Below are 5889 nucleotides of genomic sequence, written 5' to 3' on the forward strand. Positions count from 1 at the left end.
GATCTGCACCTCCTCGTCTCCCTCTTCACCGCTTTCCACGGCGATACTGAACTCAAGATCAAGGCAAGCCGGAGCCGCTTTCAGTGGCATCACCTTTTTTGGAGCAACGGGTGTCGCTTCGCCCGACGGACAATTGCTGTCCTCGCTTGCGGCATCCTCGGAATCCCCTTTGCTCTGCAGGGGCGACACATTCAAGAGGGCTTCATGAACCCAGCCTCGCTTCTTCGGCGCCGCCGAGGAGGACGCACGTTTTCTCTTTGCCTTTTCCAAGGCGCTAGTAGGGGCGGCACCCTGGCCCACGGCGAGTTTCACCTCGGCCAACCGGCGAGGCGCGGAGAGACCCAGGGTGTGGAACACCTAGTTCTGTCGAACTCCGCCAAGGTGCCCCTCCAAGACCTTGTGCTCATTCGTGAAGACCGGTCCGACTATTTTGTTGGCCCGGCTCTCAATGACGACTGGGTCGGCACCTGCATCGCCGAAGAGGCGCAAGGGGTAAGTGACAAAGCGGGGAAGTTGCATTTCTCAAGAGTGAACGTCCGAGGGATAAAAACTTACGTTCGGCCCGAAGGTTGAAGACAGTCGCGAAATTAGGTATCGGGATACCTTCGATCCAACAATCCTCAGCCAGCCAACTGGAGATGATCCAGCCGGCCCTGACGGGGAAGCAGTCGCATGCAACAAACTCTTCGATGATGCCGCGCGTGCCAAAGGTCTTTGACAGCTTCCGAAGCAGCGTAAGCAGAGCCTCGTCCTCGGCTCAGACGTGGGAGGCGACCTTCGGCACATCACCAAGAGCAGGGATGTGGTCGATGACAAGGGGATGGGTCTTCGTTGTTGGATCCAGTGTAACCTTGTGGTAGAACCAGTGGGATGACCAATCATTGGCCCACTTGTTCTTGCTCGCAGCCACCGGGCAGGGCAGGTTCTTGTGGAAGGCAAAGGTATAGCACCCATACTGAGGGATGGCAGATATCTCCATGCCTCCCGATGACTGCACAGAAATCTTCTTTGGTTGATAATGAACCCTGAAAGCACGAGCAAAGCCTTCGGCGCTCGCAACTATTTTGCAGGTCTTCGCCAGCCACATGTACAGGCTCAACCGAAGAATCAATGTCGGTGTCATCTGGTGCAAGTACACCTTAAATAGACGAAAGATGTCCACCACCACGTGGGTCCAAGGGCATCCGAAGGCCGGCGGTGAACATGTCACGAAAGACGACCACTTCGTTGGGGCGAGGATGGGCGATCGTCTCACCCTTCGGCGGTGCGCGGACGTCGTCTGTAGAAACAACACCTCGGCAAACCAGATCGTCGAGGAGGGATGGCGTCATCTTCGATAGGCCAAGTACAGTGGTGGTTGGCCCCTCGGAAGGATCTTTCTTCGGCGCCATTTCCAAAGAAGTAGGATCTCCAAATGCCGCCACTTTCTGAATCGCTGTGATCGAAGAGAGTCGAAAAAGAACGAGCACCGAACAAACCTTCGCGAGAGAAGATGTTGAGAGGCCAGGAGACAATCGCAATGAGCAGTAGCGCCCACCGTTCGCGGCGCTGGTATTTAAGGGGGGGCGGGCGCGAAGGACCAAAACTGCCAGCACCGCGAAGTGAAAAGATGGCCGCACCCCCGCGCTTCGCATCTGAGGCAAACAAACCAAGGGGCAAGATTATCTTTTCAGCATTAAAAGAACGAACTCCGAAACTTTCTCCCGCCAAAATTTTCCCCGCCAAATTTGGGACGCAGGCTAACAGTCTAACTCCGAAAATTTTGTTTCTTCGGCAAAAATGTGAAGCATCTTTTGCAGAACGGCACGGACTGTGCTTCGCCAATCACCGCTGCGACGCCCAGCCTGAAGGGTGGCGCTTCGGGCGCCACCGGCGCCCACAAGGTCGAAGCCATGCCCCTCCCGAAGATTCGGACCGAGGCTCCGAGGGGCCACTGTTGGGGACACCACCTTCGGTCTGGTCTCCGAAGGTACACGAAGACACGTGCGATTCAAAGCCAAGAATGAGAGAAGGATATGATGGTCTTCGTCTGACCCTCGGCCTGGAAGCTGAAGACACGCGAAGACAAGGCGGCACGTGCGTTGAAGCGAAGGATATGGTGGCCTTCGGTCGTTTGGCCGAAGGCGCCGCGAGGACGCACCGGCGAGGCGTTTGTGCTGTCCAGCGAAGGAAGGAATGTCTTCGGAGACTGCGGCGAGAGTGATTGTCGCGAAGAAGGCTGCCTGAAGCAGCGGGGCCCATCTGAGTTGTAATCCACTCACGACTGTAATAGGGAAATTACATGTACGTCCAGGAATATTCTGGGAATATGATCGTTGTAAAGATGTAGAATAGTAATTGCACTTGGAAGGCGAAACGCCGCCTATAAATACGAACATTGATGGGACACATGGAATAGAGAGAGAAAACTTCCCACTTGATTTTGCATGCATTTCCATTACTGTTGTAGTGTTCGCCTATCCCGGAGACACTCTCCACCAACACCACTTTAATGGAGTAATTCATTCAAGAGCCTATATGAAATTAGTTTGGCATTTTGTAGTTGGAACTTGCATTGCTGCTCAGTTCTGGGATAAGAAAACATTTAATTTGTGTGACATTTGAATCTCTGGGCTGCAGATTTTTTCAGCACGGGTTTTGAAATTCTTTTTGAGCAAGCAAGCTAAACTGTGGATTATTTGGAAGAAGATTAGTTCGATACTTAAATTGTGTTGAGCAAAGTGTAACAAGAACGTGTGTGTAAAGATGTTAAGCAATTTCGCCCAACCCATTTGTCAACATAAACTTTAAAAAACATGTTCTGATTTCTTTCAAAACAATTTGGATCAAATTTTCCTCATACAAGATCCTGATTGGATATGACAGTGAAAAACCCACACCCTTCCCTTGGCATGATTCTACCACGTTGATCTTCTACCTCGGAACATGAGCGGCAACCAATGCAACGTGCACCTCTTATAAGCAGAAAATACTCCTTCCAAAACGACTCACAAGAACATCGTCTAGATACTGCAAACTACGCTTGTTTGGATGGTTGCACTTGCATCTATAGTTTAGCCTAGCTTAGATTATGCAAAAGTAGCAATCAACTTGGCTCGCCAGGTACAGGATCCATCCGCGTTTCTGCATAGCATCTCCGGCCCATCCGGGCCACGATGATGCGAGCGATGCCCCGTTATGAAAAGGTAAAATAGACATTTTGGTCCTCAATTTTAACCTGAAGATCGAGTTCATCCCTCAATTTTTAGATAGTTCAATATTGCCCCTCAACTTTTGTTTTTGGGTCAAACTCATCCTTGTGCTATATTATACTCCATCATAACAATGCATTTAGGAGCTGAACATCACAAATATTAAATTTAGAATAACTAATTTTATTTATCCATGCATCACAATGTATAGCGGGTACATGAAGAGTGAAAATTAAGGCTAATTTTAGTGGAAGTGTTATTGGAGTGTTATGCATATTAGTTTTGCTGAAATGATAAAAAGAGAGGAGGGGGAGTATTATGGAATCTGAGATGAGTATTATCACCATGACATTCCTCCGGCCCGATTAAATAGTTTACTCTCTTGGTAATTGTGCCGATGATACTCCCATCTAAGAGAGGGAGAAGAAGGGTAAAATGGAAATTCTTGCGCTGTGACAGCTCCACGAGCGCGAGAATCACGGAGCAATACTCTACCGTGGGTGATAAGATAAGGGCGGGGCATCCGGAAGGTGTGTGTGTGTGTGTATATACACACACGAGCGCACGTCGCACAGCAGGCCGGGCTCCCCGCATCCCACTTCAACCGCCGCCATGGACGCCGCCGCCGCCGCCGGGGATGCAGCAGCCCGGGACGGGCAGACGGCCCTCGCGCTCCGCCTCGCCAAGCACCTCGTGCCTCCTCCGCCCGGGGCGGGGGCGGACGACGGCTCCGCCGCCGCCGCCAACGTCGCGTCCTCGCCGGTGTCCGTGCACGCGGCGCTGGCGCTGGGGGCCACGGGCGCGCGCGGCGCCACGCTGGCGCAGCTGCTCGCCTTCCTCGGCGCGCCGTCGGCCTAGGCGCTTGCCGGCTTCGGCCGCCGCGTGATCGCCGGCAGCGTCCTCGCCGACATGTCCGGCCGCGGCGGCCCGCGCGTGCTCTACGGCGGCGGCGCCTGGGTGGACGCCTCCCGCGGCGGGCTCACCGACGCGATCCGCGACGTCGCCGCCGAGTCCTACAAGTCGGAGGCGCGAACCGTCAGCTTTAGCAAGGAGGTAACTGCGTCGATTAATTAGTAGCTTTCTTTGTTCATATTCACCGGGTTTTTGTTTGCTTCAACTTCTACACACATTGTTTTCTACAGTTGGAACTTGCATTGCTGCTCAATTCTGCGATAAAGAAAATATTTTATTAGTGGCATTAGAATCTCTGGGCGCTGTAGGGTTTTTTTTTTGCAAGTTGTTTCTACCTTTTTTTTTAGCAAACTAGTTAAACTGTAAATTATCTGGTAGATTAGTTCGATACTTAAATTCTTTTGAGCAAAGCGTAAATAAACAAGATCAAGTCTCAAGATGTTAAGCGATCTTGCTCAACCCAAATCTTTTAAAAACATGTTCTGATTTCTTTCAAATCAATTTACATCAAATTTTCCCCATACAAAATCATGATGGATATGGCAGCGAAAAACCCGAACAGCAACGGAGACAAAGTCCTTGTTTCTTTTTGCTCATGCTGTGAATCTGTGATTCATCGAAGTTCACCAAGTTTTGCATGTTAAAAATTTTTTGACACGTGAAGCCCGAGGCAGCTGTGAAGATGATTACGAGTGGGTGAAGAAGGCCACCAAAAACCTCATCGACACCGTCATCTCCGCCAGCGACATCGATGCCACGACCGACCTCGTGCTCGCCAACGCGGTCTACTTCAAGGGCGCATGGCTGGTGCCGTTCGACTCCTACCGCACACAGCGCAGCTCGTTCCACCGGCTCGACGGTGGTGGCGCCGAGACGGAGTTCATGACGACGGGCAACATCGACTTTATGGACGTGGCGTGCTTGGACGGGTTCAAGGTCCTGAAGCTCCCCTACAAGCCCGGCGCCGATCCATGGACGCGGTACTCCATGTTCGTCTTCCTCCCGGACGCGCGCGACGGCCTCTCGACCATGGTGGACGTGGTCACCGCGTCGCCGGCGTATCTGTACGGCATCTTGGCGGAGATGAAACGGAAGCCCGTCAGCATCCAGCTGCCCAAGTTCGAGATCTCCTTCAGCTGGAGTGACCTCAAGCGCGACCTCGGCCGGCTGGGTCTCTCGCTGCCGTTCTCGCCGGAGGCTGTCGACCTGCGTGGCATGTGCAAGGAGGAGGACGTCGCCGGCGGTGCACGGCGGCCGACGTTCATGTCCAAGGTCGCGCACAAGGCGGTGGTCAAGGTGAACGAGGCAGGAACTGAGGCGGCCGCAGTCATCGTGCATTCGGTTGGCGGGGGCGGTCCACCGCCTGACCTCGTCGAGTTCACCGCCGACCATCCCTTCACCTTCTTCATCATGGAGGAGTAGTCCGGGGTGATCGTGTTCGCGGGGCATGTCCTCGATCCAACCAAGTGATCAGCATCCGAGGATCAACAAATAAAATCCGCAATGCAAGAACCGTTGCTACTTTGGTAATAATTTCAGACGTACTGCTTGCTGAGTACTGTTTCACTGGTGTAACTTTGGCGTTGCGCTGGATTCGATCTGCTGGTTCTGGGTGGCCAGTAGCCACGGCAGATCTGAAAATACGTCTGCAAGAAAGCGCTCACTTTTCATGTCTTTGTGCCAACCAACCAATGCCGTTCTTTGCATTGCCATTTACTTTTCTCCAAGTCCAAGATGAATAATAATGCCATGATAACCAGAATATACGCTGATACACACAAAATTA

At 52.4% G+C, this 5889-nt stretch overlaps 1 pseudogene; it reads left to right on the forward strand.

Moving 5' to 3' along the window:
- The first annotated feature begins 3803 nt into the window (after nucleotides 1-3803).
- On the forward strand, nucleotides 3804-5573 carry LOC120645775 (annotated as a pseudogene).
- Nucleotides 5574-5889: the final 316 nt, after the last annotated feature.

Source organism: Panicum virgatum, chromosome 8K, assembly GCF_016808335.1.
Source record: "Panicum virgatum strain AP13 chromosome 8K, P.virgatum_v5, whole genome shotgun sequence".
NCBI lineage: Eukaryota > Viridiplantae > Streptophyta > Magnoliopsida > Poales > Poaceae > Panicum > Panicum virgatum.